Source organism: Taudactylus pleione, unplaced genomic scaffold, assembly GCF_031769625.1.
Source record: "Taudactylus pleione unplaced genomic scaffold, aTauple2 ptg000139l, whole genome shotgun sequence".
Taxonomy (NCBI): domain Eukaryota; kingdom Metazoa; phylum Chordata; class Amphibia; order Anura; family Myobatrachidae; genus Taudactylus; species Taudactylus pleione.
Window position 1 is genome coordinate 8,640,870 of NW_028284541.1, and position 17,252 is coordinate 8,658,121.

At 45.2% G+C, this 17,252-nt stretch overlaps 1 protein-coding gene and 1 pseudogene across 2 annotated transcripts in view; both read left to right on the plus strand.

Moving 5' to 3' along the window:
• The window catches only part of LOC148522809 (regulator of G protein signaling 6), a 467,525-nt gene that overhangs the window by 216,044 nt on the left and 234,229 nt on the right, over positions 1-17,252 (plus strand). The gene's annotated exons all lie outside the window — the stretch shown is intronic.
• Positions 1-17,252, plus strand: part of LOC148522810 (uncharacterized) — a 50,421-nt pseudogene that overhangs the window by 13,440 nt on the left and 19,729 nt on the right.

The following is a 17,252-nucleotide window of genomic DNA, read 5'->3' on the forward strand; positions in this document are numbered from 1 at the left end:
GTGTCTGATACTGGTACCTGAAACAATTATCCAGCGGTGGTAGTATACAATTAATCAGTAACAACTGTCCTAAGCAGAGATAATAATATTGCTTTTTAAAGGGAATGCTGTTAATTTAATGTCAGGCTGGTTGGGGGGATGGAGGCCTAATTATTAAACGAGAAAACCATTCATTTAATTTTGACGTGGGTTGTGTGTAAAGAGGCTACAACACCATCTTGTCACAGCTGCTAAAACAGGTAGGAGAGAGCAGCACTGTGTTGGAGGGCGTGTAGTGCTTGTAAAGGGCAGAGCACCCCCCACACACACACACAGTAGGTGGGCCATGCCGCCTCCTGGAATGCGCAACTACTCCCACCAAGATGCAGGGAGGGGGGGTTGCCACGGTCACCCATGGCATTAAAATGTCTCGTTTTGGCCCTTTTAAAGTGTGGCAGTTTGAGCTTTAGTTTTAGGGGTCTATTCATACAGCACTGAAAAGTCCTTTATCACTCACCCACTGTGATAACTGGGGTTTTCACAGCTTCATTTAATTAAGGAGCTGCCATAGAGAAATCTCATATTTCTCCAATGGAGCCCCTCATAAGTGCACACTTTGCCTCCCCATACACTAGTATGGGGAAAGCTATACAGGGAACAACAGAAAACTCATCTGGTTAAGGATGGCATAATGGGTCTCTATTATTGGGAAGATGACTAAACTTTTCCTGCCTTACTCCCCATAACTTCACCCCCTTCAGTGTACAGTAGGCAGTCAGAAGAGCAAACAGTGTCCCGCTTGAAAATGCAAATAGCCCTACTGAATGTAACAGTGGGCTGCACCAATGTCTTGTAGCCCCAGACAACTGCTGCAATAGGTGTGAGTGGGAAAAGGCTCAGCTGGAGAGAAAGCCAAACCTGCCATTCTGTAGTTATCATATTGGAAGACACAATAGTGTACTGTTATAGTTGATGATGTGTCCACAGTAGTGGAGCTGATATGCCCCACCGTCTGCGGCTCCCAAAAACACCAGACAGCCCACAAGAGGAATGCACAAGTTTTTGTTTCCTCCTACATCTATGCTGCACATGTGTGGCTACAAGACAGAGCATGCACATTGCTGTTTAATGATTACTTTATGAATAGGGTCCAAAGGGATCATATGTATAGCTTTTCCTGTTGCATATAAACCAATGCTTCTCAAATCCAGTCTTTAAAATGTATCAGTCAGTAATGAATACTAGCAGATACGGAAAACACATTCTTGCCAATTTAGAGAGGGCAGCCAGGTCAGCACAGTAGGAGACGTGGCAGTGGCATAGGTGGGCAGTGCGGTGGGGAGTGGTGGTGCGATCGCATCATCATGGCCCCACCTCCTGCTATACAGTGTGGAGACTAAAGGCATTGTCAGATGGGGATGGTGCTATGATGACGCGATTCAGCACGAATCAATCCAAATCCTCCCCCCACTTCCATGGCTACGGGTGAGTGGGGGGCTGGCGGTCAGCTCCGGCAGACTTGCCCTCACTTCCAGGCTGCCGTGAGAACTACCCAATTTTCTGGAGCCTCCTGGCCGTTCTAGGTGAATAGGCAAGTATGGGAAAACATGCACTGTTACGGTTTCCTGAAGACTGGATTTGAGAAACACTGATCTGAATGTTCAAGTACAGCCAGCTAACACATGCAATTATCACATAATCTAAAGTGTAAATAATATCACTTTAGGTGTCATCTCCATCTGAGAACACATGAGATTCCAGAGAGGGAGTCCCTTTGCGGTGTTAAACACAAGCTGCTATGCTCATATTTATACTTTATTATGTACATAAATATTTGTTTCCTCCATTGCACTCCTGCCATCCTCAAATCTGGAACTGGTATGTAATGCCGCTGGATTAAATTCCGACAGCGGAAGGTCAACGGGTCGATCCCAACAGCATCAGGTAAGTAGTCTAACCCTCCCCTCTCCCCCCCTAACCCTGACCCTCCCTTAGGGGTGCCTAACCTCCCTCCTTAGTGCCTAACCCTAACCCTCCTAGTGGTGTCTAACCATAACCCCCCCTTTCCCTACCCCAGATCTCCCGGGCGGGTGCCTAACCCTAAGTCCCCCCGAGGGTCCCTAACGCTGACCCCCCCCCCCGCGCGGCTACATGCTAAGACACCCGGCTTTCCTTCATTCGGTATGCTGGGTGTTGGGAGTAGTAGTGGTAGTAGTGGGGCTAATGATAGGCGTCGGGATTTCAACACCTATCTTTAGTCCCATGTCGGGATGTGGCTGCCGGGATATCGGCGGGCGGGATCGCGCCCGCCGGTATCCTAACTACATCCGCTCAAATGGAGGCGGTATGTAATGCAGGCGGCTGTAAGCTGAGTTCGGGACGTAATTCCCACATACATATATAACTGTATGATTGCTGCATGTTCCATCCCGTCCATCCCCATGTAGATCACTGAGAAACAGCAGCGCTCCTAGCTTAACCAGGGCCAGGGGCTTACCGACCTGATTACATCTCTCGAGTCCCCCTTTCCTCCCCCCTCCCTCTCACTCCAGGGTGGCCCAGAGGCAGGGTGGGTGGTGCATTCTGTGCTGCTCCGTGCACAGTGCATGGCGTGTGTTGCTGGCCAGTCGGCTCTGTGCAGGGAGAATGGTGCCCTCCTCACCTGTGTACTCTGCGTAATGGTAGCAGCGGCCCTGCCTATTGCTTTGTTTACTAGCAATAGTAACCTCCCCTGCAATACTGGCTGGCAGCGGTAAGACTGACTTACCGCTATGCTGACCAGTATGGATCCCTATGCACATGCTTGAACCAGTGTACACATGCACAATTGGCGCCCAAGATGGCTGCCCCCTTTGTAATACATTTTCTTTCCTGCACATGTAAAATGCCTTGAATCCTTTTGGAGTAAAGCGCTTTATAAATATTACAATTTTAAATTAGAATAACCCATGAGCCCTCTGTCAGTTTGCAGATAAATTGCATCCCTCATCTAATATAGCATATTATGGGCCTATTCATTATGACATTATCACTAGTGATAATTATGTTTTAAACTCGCTGCTGGTTTAAAAAATGTTTTGGAGGCATTCATCATCTTTTTGCAGACTCAGCTATTCGGAAAAGTGATACATTTCCCCTGCAGGTATCCACAAGGATTTCCTCACTGCTGCATGTCTCTCCCCTCTCTATAACCCGCTGTCTTTCATCCCCCCCCCCATCCTCCAGTGTCCGGGCCGAGCTCCCACTCCCCCCCTCATGGGTGCCAGTGTGTACCCAGCATTACTCTACTTTTTCCATTAAAGCCAATAACACTAATCTGTACTCTGCATATAAATCACTTGTAATTAGCACTTGTAATTCATTGTAATGAAACAATTGCTAAAATTGCTAAAACAAACTGTCCTCATGAAAATCCATCATTAAAAATATATACTATGGGCCTGATTCAGCAAGGGTCGCAATTGCATATGTAGGCATCGCAGTGCGCGTGCGCTAAGGCTCCACTGCGATCACAGAGACCAAGCAGACCCATCGCAGAGTAATTGACAGGAAGTGAGAGTTTAGGGGTGGTGACGGAGGAACGCAGGCGTGCCTGACCGTTTGAACGCCGTTACAGGGGCGTGCATATGTTAGCCACTGCGATGGCATACGCAGCTTGAGCTCTCACTGTATGCGATAAGGTTAGCAAACTCTGAGTAAGGTCATGAGACTCCGATGGTACTCGATGTTACCGATGGTTTCACAGACTTGCAAAGTACGTATTAGTAAGGGGAAGTGGGCGTATTTATGTTGGGCTGGGACGGCATTGCAATTGCAAACAGCATATTTTTGCAGTGGGTCTGCGTGCATAATCGCAGCTGCGATCGCAATAGTGGTCCTTAATGAATCAGGCCCTATATACAGAGTATCCTAATTAATGTCCATCTGTGTTGAGATAATTTAATCTACGTTAAAAGGAAATCTATGCATTCAGATTTAAAAAAAATAAAAAAACTGGAAAGAGACTGCTGGTGGCATGACTTAATTAAAACACTGAAATGTACGTGAATATTGTATGTCTTTTCTGCTCTTTAGACAAAGTTTGGTGAGATCTCACAAATGCATCCAGCGTCAGTGACTGGGAATCTTGACTGGATTTAAAGACAAATTTCCTTTGTTAGTAATTATAGAGCTTGGAATGGGATGCAGTCAGGATACCGGCGGGCGCTATCCCGCCCGCCAATATATCACAACACTGACTGCCCAACAGGGGACTAAAGATAGGTGTCGAAATCCCGACGCCCATCATTAGCCACACTACAAAATACAGACACCCGGTATACTGAACAAAGGTAATCTGGGTGTCTTAGCGTCTAGCCACGGGGGGGGGTTATGTTTAGGGACCCCTGGGTTAGGCATCCCGTAGGAAGGTTAGGATAGGAAAAGGGGGGGTTAGGGTTAGACACCACTAGGGGGGGTTAGGGTTAGGCACCCCCCCCTGAGAGGGTTAGGTTTATTGTACGGGGAGGGGGGGTTATGTTTAGGCACTAATGGGGGGGAGGCTAGGGACAGGCACTAGGGGGTTAGGTTAGGGTTAGGCACCACTAAGGGAGGGTTAGGGTTAGAGGGGGGGGGGAGGAGGGTTCGGTTATTTACCAGCCCCAGTCGGGAATTAGGTCCGTCGGGGTTCTGCTGTCGGTATTGCAGCCGCCGGCATTAAATACCGATTCCCTTGGAATATCAGAGCTACAGTAGTTTAGCAAGCATGGTGGCTATGCTGTCCAGTACACTGTATTTGTGCAAAAACAGATACCTCTCCATGGGGTAGATGTATGATAGAGGCACTTAACGTGCTGCTATAACACTTCCTGCTTTGCCTCTTTACCGAGGTGAAGCAGGAAGCACTACCGATGAGATGTAAGAACATCTCATCAGCCAGAGAGGGGGAGCGTTAACTCCCCCTCCGGCGCTACCCGCTAGAGACCACATCGCATCAGCCTAGTGCTGATGCACTGTGTCTCTGTCCCGGCCGGCTCCACTGAGCATGCTCAGGATCTCGCAAGTATCGGGAGATCCCCGCTGCAGCCTGGAGCCGGCAGCAGCCCCAGTAGGGACAGTGCTGTCTCTGCTGTGGAGATAGGACAGCACCAGGCTGTAGCTGTCAATAACGACAGCTACAGTGGGCCAAACGGTCAGACGATCTGACCATTCGTACATGGCCCAGGCTATGCACGTCTGTCATTATCGGCACTGCTATCTACAAGTTAGCAGCACCGATAATGACAGGCGCGCATAGCGCCCCTGTCATTTAACGCCCAGACCCCCGAACATACATCGGGGAGAAGCGGTATCAGCGCACCTAACATGCGTTTATACAGCTTCTGGGCTTCATACATCTCCCCCCTTGTATGGTACTACAATTAAACCAAACAAATATTTTACACATTGTTCTTGTTTAATAACATTTATTTTAACTCTATTATAATCTGGATGTTAATTTCCCATTGTCTCTCTGAAATAAGTTATAATGCTGTACATTCTACTTTAAATAATTGAGGTATTTGGGGTATTGTAGAAGCTGGAGAAACATTACATATTTTACAATGTCTGACGTCTAATGACAGCCGATATAGAAATTGTGACATAAAAATGACTCTGAAGCTAAGCATTCAATTTAGCTTTGTATAAATGAAACAAATGAGAGAAAATATGTCAAGATGCATAAGATATCTAATTCAAGGTCACCAAAGTGTCTCTGTTCATTTGTTCTAAAAGTAAATTAAGAAATTATGTTAAAAAGTAATGACACAGAAGATCCAACACTTCAAACACTTGTACATTTTGCATATTCTTTACAAAAAAAACCTTTTTATTATGCAAATGTGCAGATATTTCCGATTTTACAAGGAGGCCATCTGAAACTCAGGGGATAAAACCCAGTTATCCTATTAGGAAGGGAATTGATATTCTACTTAGGTACCATGAAAACACCTTTAATCAAACTAGTCCCACTTACTCATTACACATGAAATTCTAAAGCACTGTCTTATACCCCTTTTACGTTAAAGTCCCGGGTCTAATCCAGGATTTGGAACATGGTTCCAAACTGGGTCAGACCTGGAACAGCTCCTTCACACTGTGGCACCGACCCAGGTTATTCCTGGGTCTGCGCCGTTCACACAGCAGTGGAACTCTTAAGCCATGGTCGGATGACCCGGGTTAACCATTTCCACTGAACCCGGGTTCTTTCCACATAAAACCTTGCTAACTACAAGGGTTGGATACTTGGGACACTTGAAGTGGGTTGACCAATTTCCATTGACAGAAAATCCTGTGTTGATGCGCGCTCACGAACAATAACCTGGGATTTTGAGATCAGTGGAAAAGGGGTATGACTTGAAGCTAGATAGGTTTATTTAGTTTATTTGTGGTTTAAAGTAAACATCAATTGTAGATTTAACTACTATTTCCTACTAGTTTGCTACATGATGTGCTGCTTTTAATGTAGCCTAAATGGTAAATACGCTTGCATTACATTATATCTTTATTATCATTATTTTGTTTGTTATGTTGTACAATACTTTATCTAGAAACACAACAACAACATTAAAGATATGTTTCCTGACCAGAACATGCTATCAATATAATATTCATGCTCCAGGAGAGTAGAGGGGGACCGTAGCACTGGCAAAGGGGGTAAGTATAGTGTGGAGGGGCCGATAGGGGAGGGGGGTGGGTTATAGCGGGCTAAGCTGACCCGACATATATCGGGTCCATATTACTAGTATTACTTAATTGAAAATTGTATTCTTGTTGAGTTGTAAATTAGGACAATTGGGTACACAGAATTAACAGTAAAACGTTTCAGATGCACACAAGAGTATGATAGAATATAATATGATCTCACACAATCACCTTTTCTCCCTTTTTCCACCATTTTTTTTTTTTTTTTTAATAAACTCTGGGTTGTTCCAGCCGTGAATCTCATAGAGGAGGTGTGGTATGATACAATATGCTGACATTGTCATTTATCATGTAGACAGTGATGAAATGTTGACCTGTTAGAATGTCAACACAACCCAGGTAGCCCAGCGGTGACTTACCTTGCTCCAGACAGCTGCAGCGAGTCCAGCAGAGTTTCTGGGTCCCGGCGGTCATGTGACTCTGACACCTGGGTCAGACCTCCGATCCTCCGGCGTTCTGGTGAGTGTGAGTACAGATATGTCCTCATACACCTAGCCTCAATGCGCCATGCCGCTTGAGATGCCTGCCGTAAGTGAGCCACCAGGTCCCATGAGTCTCTGCTAGCGCGTGCATTTTTCTCTCTGTGTGCAACTATGTCTGTAAATGAAGCACAGTGTAACTTGGGGTGGAAAGAGCTGCGACTGCTATATTGTAGCACTTCATATACAGATATACAAGTGTCGCATATCAAATGAATCAGTGCAGTGTCCTTGTGCTTCTTCGTCACATGGCATTGCGAATAACATGCATATTCAGTTGAAAAGGACGCTCGGCACAAGCAGCGTCTTACGGGACCCGGCGCGCTGAGAGGGGCTGTTTGGCGTGACTGCAGCAGGACACATCTGTATTTCTCCCCTATCCCTAATCACTACCTCTGACCTTTCCCTAGTGCACAGGGCCGTAACTAGGGTGGTGCGACCAGTGCCATGGCACAGGGCACTGCAGGGCAGGGGGCGCTGTTTGGGCCTGTCAATTTTCCTGTTTATTAGCATTCTCACTTGTAGCTTCCTCGTCTTTTAGCCCCAGCATCTCCTGGTCTCCCCTGTCTCTTCCCTGATGACCCTTCCCCATGAGGCTGTGCACTGTCTTATGTCCCTATTTAAAAAAATGGGGGGGGGTGCCAATGCTATAACTGGCACAGGGCACCAAAAAGTCTAGTTACGGCTCTGCTAGTGCATAGCCCTAGCCCTCCTGACTGCAGCCTAACATTAATGTTGACATTCTGACCATGTCGACATTTTGGCTGTCGACATTTTAACAATATCAACATCATAACTGTCTACATTATTATTGTCGACCTTTTGATTGCATCCCTCCCAGGGGGCATTGCTTGTATCAAGTATCATGGTTTAGAATCAGTGAGTAAGACTGCAGCTGTAGCCCCCAATCACTTGCATTATACACAGATTTAGGATACCCTTATATTTACAGACATGGACACATTTGTTGGTTCCCTTATGGCTCATTGAAACAATGCTTCAATCCTCCTGAAAAATTATTAAATTAAAGGCTATTGTCTCAAGTAGGCCTATACCTGCACGCCTTTGCTATGTCATAGAATAATGCAAATAAACTGTGAAAAAAAGATAAATTATTGCTAAAGGCGGGTATCCACTTATAGATATACAAACGAGAGCACGATTACGACATTGCAATCGTGCTCTCGTTTGTATATCTAGTGATATGCCTAGACTGAACGTTCACTCGTTCAGTCCCGGCACATCCCTCATCCCCGCACATGCTGAACCTGACGAGATCATCAGGCTGACCAGCATGTAGGGGCGATGTCGGAAGCGACCAGTGGGCACGCGCATCACTGGTCGCTTCCCACCAAAACATGCTCGATGCATGCGCGATTTGCAAGCGTTTGCACGATAACGACGTCGTTATCGTGCAATCACTTGGTTAAATCGCTAAGTGGATACCCCCTTTACTCTCCAAAGATATTCTAAAATGGCCTGGACAGAAAAGATAACAAATAATTGGACTATAGTTCAAACTAATTGTTTTCTTGAATTAGCATCACGCACCTTCAATCTTGTAATCAGTCTTTCACTATATTTAAATGGAGAAACTAAGGCCCTCATTCAGAGCCGGACGCTGTGAGCAGAGCGCACGCTCTGAATGAGGGCCGTCCTCCATAAAAATGGAGCGTCCTCCTGGACGCTCATATAGCTGTGGGTCACCACCCACAGCCTATACGAGCGTGCAGGATGATGGCCGCGATGGTCTTGACCATCGCGACCATCGCCACTGCGAGCCGGAGCCTGCGGTTGAGTTTCTCAACCGCAAGGCCCGGAGTGATTTTGGCTCTATCAGAGCCAAAATCACTCCCACTGACATCACTAGTGATGTCAGTGGGCCGGCTTCTGACGGTAGGCGTTCCCTTGGGAACGCCCCCGTCTGGGAGGCACGCCCACCAAAGGGGGCGTGCTGTCAATCAACATCGACAGCACGCCCCCTTTGATCAGACACAACGAGCGAAGGAAAGTCCTTCGCTCGTCGCGTCTGGCACATGCGCACGACGGAGCTCCCTCCGTCGTGCGCATGCTCAGTGCATACCATCGACCCACTTGCGAGCGGACAGCCGCTCGCGAGTGGGTCTGAATCAGGCCCTAAGAGCCTAATTCAGCAAGGAACGCAGTTACATATACGCACGCAATGGGTCAATTAATTCGCACTGCGCATGCACGAGCCAGATGCTGCGTTCAGAAATGCGTTCGCAGAGGCTACGCAGACGAACAACAGAGTGATTGACAGGAAGTGCCCTTTGTGGGTGGTGACAGGGGGGTGGCCGAGCGAACGCAGGCGTGCCAGTGCATTTCAACGCCGTTGCATGGGTGTGCATAAATTATCCACTGCGACACCAGATGCCTCCTGAGTACTCATAGCGTGTGCAGAAGTTAGCAATTCCTGAGTGAGGTCTAGGCTTCCTTAACAGTGTCTGGGTTTGATGTTACTCGATGTTACCGATTGTTTTACCATGTTGGCCTATGTCGGATATGTCGCTATATCGGATGTAAGGGGAAGTGGGCGTTCTTATGTCAGGCTGCGTTCGCAATGCGAATGCAAACATTTAAATATCACTGCTGATATAGCAATGCAGTTGCATGCGTATAAGCAGAATAGCATCCATGCTGAATCAGGCCCATGGTCACTTTGCTACAGGTAAAGGCTATAAGGCCATCTCCAAGCAGCTTGATTTTACTGTGACTTCAGTTGCAAATAATATTAAGAAGTTAAAAGTCCATGGGACTGTAGCCAACCTCCCTGGATGCAGCAGCAAGAGGAAGATTGACCCTAGATTACAGAGAAGGATGGTGAGAATGGTAGAAAAAGAGCCAAGATACATTTTCAAAGAGATTCAAGCAGAACTCCAAGGTCAAGGTATGTCAGTGTCTGATTGCACCATCTGACACTATGAAACATGGAGGAGAAACATGTGGTAAGGTCTCAGCACTCGCAATGCCGAGTGGACTTCCTGCTCTAACAAAGCAGGAAGTCCACTACTGACATCACAAGTGATGTCAGTAGGGCCGCCCACAAATGGCAGGTGTTCCTTCGGGGACGCCTCCGTTTGTGCAGCCGTCCCGCCTACAAAACGGGGCGAGCTGTCGATCAACATCAACAGCCGCCCCTTCTTGTAGTGAGCCCCGGAGCGACGGAGCTGCTGTCGCTCACTGGGGCTCGCGCATGTGCAGGAACCAAACATCGACCCGCTTGCGAGCGGGTCTGAATCAGGCCCTTAATCCTATAAAATATCTATGGAAAGAGCTGAAACATGCAGCCTGGAGAAGTCACCCAGCATACATGAGACAGCTGGAGATGTTTGCTCAGGAAGAGTGGGGCAAACTACCTGTTGACAGGTGCAGAAGTCTCATTGAGAGCTACAGATATCGCTTGATTGCAGTGATTGCCTCTACATGTCGTGCACCAAAATACTAGGTTACGGGTCCCATCATTTTTGTCCATGTCATTTTCATTTGTTTTTATTATTTCATTTGTTCTGTTAAATCAAAAATCAAATGCAAAGTCTGATTTCTTTTAAATATTGAATAAACAATGGTGAATGGCAATTACTTTTGTCACTCAAGTTATTTCAGAGAAAAATATGGATTTTTCTTTATTCGTGGAAGTACACTAACAAATTTAGTCACGTCTATAGATCCCTTTGGTTTCTTGCTCCACTGTATGCAGGGGGCACTATTATGTCATGATGGAGTTGGGAACGGGAAGTCGACACTCACTGTGTCACCAGTCAGTATGTCAACCTCACAATGCTGGTGCTGGGATCCCGACACAGCTGTAAGTGTCCTGCACCCGCATAGGAAAAGGAGCTTTACACCAGTTTCAGGATCCCAGCGCTAGCATTGTAAGGTCTACATAATCACCAGTGACATAGTGAGCTCCTAACTGCATACCATCACAATACAAACACAGACATGACAGTTTCGGTAGCAGAAGACAACTGGGAATATTTTACTTAAAGTGTGGAGCTCGTTGGAGAAATCTTGGGCTATATGTAGCCCTCAAAATCTTGCAGGCTGCAACTGGCTTAGAAGACACAGCAATGCCTGGACACCTATAGAGTACCGTAAAAATTGTTTTTATTAGCTTGATATGGCTGTGCAGCATTGGTACTGTCTGGCTCACCAACTCACACTTCAAATTCAACTTTGTGTTACCTTCTCCGCAGAACTTTTTTTCTAACAAATGATGCAATCAGGCTGCTTGGTTATGATAAAATAATCTGCGTACAAATGTTATTCTGGAGTTGCTATAATATTAAAATAAAACACAGACACATATTCGCTTCATTACAGATATGACTGTATTTAATTATATGTTAATGCTTATGCCTATATTTTACCAGAATCATTGATGATTGATGTCCTCAATTATAAAATACTTTGTTTTGGGGACAATTATGAGATTATTGATGGTCCCGTCCGTACAAAGAACATGTTGTGATGATTTTCCATAATGCTGCATGATGACATTTGTATAATCATGATATTAAATTACCTGATAAACTTTACTGGAATCTTTGTCACTTTGTCATACTTCTGCTCAGTGAGATGTCCCAGTTTATGATCATCCATTGGGAAATATTCATCGTTTCCAAGTGCGTCTGACATTCAATTTTGTTACAGGCTAAAGCTGGAATGTTTCCCAATGCTCCTTAAGCAGCTTTTTGACAGCCCAAAAAAAAATGTTTTAGGACTCTTAGCTGCCATTTTTGGTGGTGTGCCGGCTAACGCAGAAAGCCAACTGTCGTCACTGTTTTAGTCATGCATTTTATTAACCCATTCATACACCCCTGGAGACGTACTGCAAGCAAGTTAAACCAAAGCTTAATTTCCCAAATCTGCACTACATAGATTTAGGCACTTGTTGATGTTTTGTTATTAACATAATTATGTTGTATTTCAAAGTCACTACAATGTATTATTGTAAATGACATATTAAATATTCACAATAGTTATTAACACTTAATATATCCACATTATTGTGTTGCAGTAGTTCTCATGGCATTTTGTGTTCTAGATCTAAAAAAGTACTGTAATAAATAGAGTACACTGAGACACTTTGCTGTTTTATTTGTTTTTTTTAATGCTGTTGATAAAGAGGAATTAAAGCAATTTCTTTAGAGGAAACATAGTTTATATATTTGTATGAGCAACTAAGGATACAATTTATCAGACATTCTTATGATGACAAGTGGAGGGGTTCCCATAAAAACCAATAAGATGCTAGCTATAATTTTATAGAATGTACTAGACAAATGATAGCTACAATCTCATTGGTTGCCGTGGTCAGCACCTCTACTTATCCTCTTTAGAGGGTTTGATCAGTTTCCATCGAGATTACTATTGACTCATTTGTGCTGCTGGTCAAACTGTGTTGCCCCATAATGAGATGAATACTCTGCTGCTAGGTGTATAGCCGACCAGGTGTAAAATGTTATAATAACCCCTCTTATTATACCCCTTTTCCAGTGGCCAAAATACCTGGGTTATTGCCGTGTCAACCCGGGTAGTGGGTCAGTGGAAAAGATTCCTAGGAAAAAAATCCTGGGTCGATTGACCCAGGATTTCTTCCAGGGTATCGATCAGGGTTTTTAGCAGGTAAAATCCTTGTCAAGCTCAGTGGAAATGGGTTACCCGGTCTTCCGACCTTAGACCTGATTCCAGCATGGTGATTGGGTGGCATTCGGAAGCTGTCTGTGTCACAGCTGTCACCGGACAGGGAGAGATTACAGCCTCCCCGTATGGTCTGGACCATTCCGGTTTTTACCCCATCCTCGCTTCATACGGGGAGGCTGTAATCTCTTCCTACCCGTCTTCCCGGTGACAGCCTCCCGAAAGGACCCCTCCCACGGGAAGGACGCCCTCTCCTGGTCGCCGGTCCGTTCTGGTCTGGCGTTCAGGGGAGAGCTGTAGTTTCCGGCATTTGGTGATGACATTATCTCCAAGCGCCGGCACTGCACCAATGCGCAGTGTGAACAGCGCCGAACCGGGATATTCCCAGGGCGGCGCCGCAGTGGAAATGGGGTAAATACTGGGTCTAACCTGACTTGGAAAGCGTTCCAAATCCCAGGTCAGACCTGGGATTTTGGTGGAAAACGGGTATTACAGTTTCATTTATAGCAGGGGAAGTGTAGAGAAGAATAATTTTGTATGATATGTACTGCTCTCTTGATACATTAAACTTTTGGGAGACACTGCAAAGCATGAGGGTTACATTTTAAAAGACGTCCTGCATGCACCCACTAATTACATACTTGCCTACTCTCCAGAATTTGGGGTAGTTTCCATGGGCTCCTGAGAGAGTAATCAACCCTCATGGATTTTGCCATCTTCCTTAATGGGGTGGTGTGGGACTGTGATGATGCAATTTGAGGCACCACGCCCCTCGCACCTCCGCCTCCCCAGGTATCCCAGAGGCCATCTTCATAAAGTAGTGCCCAACACTGACTTAAGAAGGCCTTGAATGTGGGCGTGGATTGAAAGATAGACAGTAAAATTGGCGACAATGTCTAGATAGACACCAGATGTTAGACCAGGGGTTCCCAACCACGGTCCTCAAGGCACACTAACAGTCCAGGTTTTAAGGATAGCCATAGCTGATCACAGGTGACTTAATTAGTACCTTAGGTATTTTGATTTAACCATCCGTGCTTAAGCATGGATATCACTAAAACCAGGACTGTTAGTGTGCCTTGAGGACCGAGGTTGGGAATCACTGTGCTAGACAGTCAAAACGTTGACACACTAAAGGTCAAAAGGTACAAATGCTCGACATGGTCAAAAGATTGACACACAAATGGCTTACACATTCTTTTTTTGTTTGTTTAGGGTTAGGCACTAATGTAAATGTTTATGTACAAATATAAATAAGTGATACCAACACTTTATTCAAACCAGTATTTCAAAAAGTATATTCTGGGTATTCAGAAAATGTAGACGCTCAGTAATCCTCTGACTATTTTGATCACTCACAGCATGCTGTTTTTTTTACTAGAAAGAGCAGTAATATGATGACAGATTTTCTTAATATTCTTGAAACATGCTTTTCATTTTGTGGACACAAGATAAATAGGTAGAAAAGTAGATTAGGCTGAGTAATACAAACAGTTTTTCCCTTTTAAATGTATTAGTTTATCTAGAGTAAGTGGTTTGTATAATCATACAATAAAAGTATTGATGTGCTGAGTTTCCTGTACATATTTTCTGCAGTGTCTTATTACAAGGTCAACGCTTTATTTTTTGTAACCAGACTTTAAAGATACAGTATTATAAGCAAAATTAGGCAAGATGCAATTATTTTTCACCAGCAATTATTTTTCTTACATTCTATTGTAGTTGTTACTACAGTACATGTTTAAGACAGTCGGGGAGATGTATCAAACCTTGGAGAGAGATAAAGTGAAGAGAGACAACCAATCAGTTTCTGTCATTTTTTTCTTAACATGTTTATATACACATACAGTAATTGATGTTCCACATATGCCATTGCTGAATTTTGCCAACATGTGAATGCCCTTTCCTACTTCTGTTCTGCCTCTCTGGTTATATTTGATGCTTGGGTGTCTGCAGTCGGGTATATGTGTGTGTTCGTAAGTGCAAATCAAACTGGCCTAGTACTCACTCTGCATCAGCCCCAGTGTGGGAAGCTAATTATGTATCTAGTCTAGCACACTGTACCTACCAATGTTCCTATACACAGAATTTGGACATGGGGCCATGGCTGCAGCAATCTGGGAGTTGGTGTGACCACAACCCCATCATGCATGACCATGGATATGGTATCTGTGGGAGCAGGACTGAGGCATGCTGTGGTGAGACTGTATCAGACTGGGTATAACCACACCACCAGCAGGCATGACTATGCACCTGGGGGTATGCTTAGCACTTTACCCTCCTCCTACCTTTCTACAGAAACACCAATTTATTAGCACATGGAGTGGAGGCAGGCAAACACCTCCTAGCCTCCTGCAAATGTAGACAAACATGCTCATCACGGCAGGACAGTCCCGTCCAATCGGAACTGTCACAACAAAATCCAGATGGTTTTGAGTAATAATATAAATCACCCAACATGGAGCATCACCGGTGCCTTGGAGACCAGATTCTGGTGCCATGAGCCAGGAAAAAAAAATCAGATCTTCAGATCTTACCTACTGCAGGTAAGATCTGGAAATCTTTTTAACGATGCATTGGTTAACGTTAAGGACGCACGGTAAGTCGTTAGTTGATCATTTGTCAAAATTAACACTTTATGCACGATATGGTTTGTCCAGGACTGCCAGAGAGCTGCCGGGGAGTTCAAGGGAAATCGGTAAGAACATTGCATCGTTTGCGAGTCGTTTAGTGTGTGGGGCACCTTAAGAGAACCATGATCCCCGACTGAAATTTAACAGTCAGGCATGTTGGTAAATGTAGTCTAAACATTACCTTTATCGGCCTGTGTTGCCAATCATTTAATGATCCTATTAACAGATGTCAGTGAAGCAGGATGTCATACAATCTATATGCAGAGTCAAACTGGACACTGATCCTGTCTCTTGGCACTGTTGCTAAATTGCAGGATTGGCTTGAAATTGGCCAGATTAAGGCATTGTAGTGCCTAGATCAGGATTTTACCTACATACAGTACAGTGGATCTAATTTATAGAAACACACCTGAGACACACTATAAAATATCTTGGTTTTGTACAGTTTTGCACAGTGGTCTGTTGCCTGCGCACATCAAGATACACACGTCAGTTACATACCTCCTATCCACACTCGGGAGCAGCCACCGCAGACTTGGGGGGTATATTTACTAAAGGTCGAGTTTAATTTATATTGATTAATTTAAAAATAATAAAAATCGATCAATAGCAATGTTGTGTCTCTAGGGCTAAAGTACACGTATTCTAATACTTAAAAAAAATAAAAAAATTGTCTGTTAGTAAATGTGTGATTTAGCCCTGGAAACACAACATCGATATTGATCGATTTTCATTGATTTTAAGTAGATGAGTACAGATTCAAATCAACCTTTAGCAAATATACCCCTAAAAGTGTGGGTTAGGCCGACAAAGCTTTAGGAGCTGCACCGCGAAATTTGAAGGTCATATCAGAGATCAAAGCTCTACTTTTTTAGAACTAACCCTTTCAATTAAAAGAGGTAAAACTCCAAAAATACAGAAGAGTGAGGGGACACTAGGACTATATTACATGCATTGCTTTGTGTGCAAAGCTTTACAAGACATTGGGCCTGATTCAGACCCACTCGCAAGCGGCTGTCCGCTCGCAAGTGGGTCGATGGTGTGCACTGAGCATGCGCACGACGGAGGGAGCTCCGTCGTGCGCATGCGCGAGACGCGACGAGCGAAGGACTTTCCTTCGCTCGTTGTGTCTGATCAAAGAGGGCGTGCTGTCGATGTTGATTGACAGCACGCCCCCTTTGGTGGGCGTGCTGGGGGCGTGCCTCCCAGACGGGGGCGTTCCCAAGGGAACGCCTACCGTCAGAAGCCGGCCCACTGACATCACTAGTGATGTCAGTGGGAGTGATTTTGGCTCTGATAGAGCCAAAATCACTCCGGGCCTTGCGGTTGAGAAACTCAACCGCAGGCTCCGGTTCGCAGTGGCGATGGTCGCGATGGTCAAGACCATCGCGACCATCAACCTGCACGCTCGTATAGGCTGTGGGTGGTGACCCACAGCTATATGAGCGTCCAGGAGGACGCTCCATTTTTATGGAGGACGGCCCTCATTCAGAGCGAGCGCTCTGCTCAGAGCATCCGGCTCTGAATGAGGGCTATTGCTCACAATACACCTAGAAATTACTCCTCCTTAAATTAACAATGTGTCCCTACTCCCTCTTCATCAGCCAGCCCTAGAATGGTTTCCTTTACAACAAGATAGCCACAAAAGCAATACGCCCATCCCCTCCCTATACACACACACACACACACACACACATACACACCCTCCCCAAAGGCTACCAGGAATATTCTGAAAGATGCTGGGGATCTTCCTGACACCTCTTGGCAGGTTAAT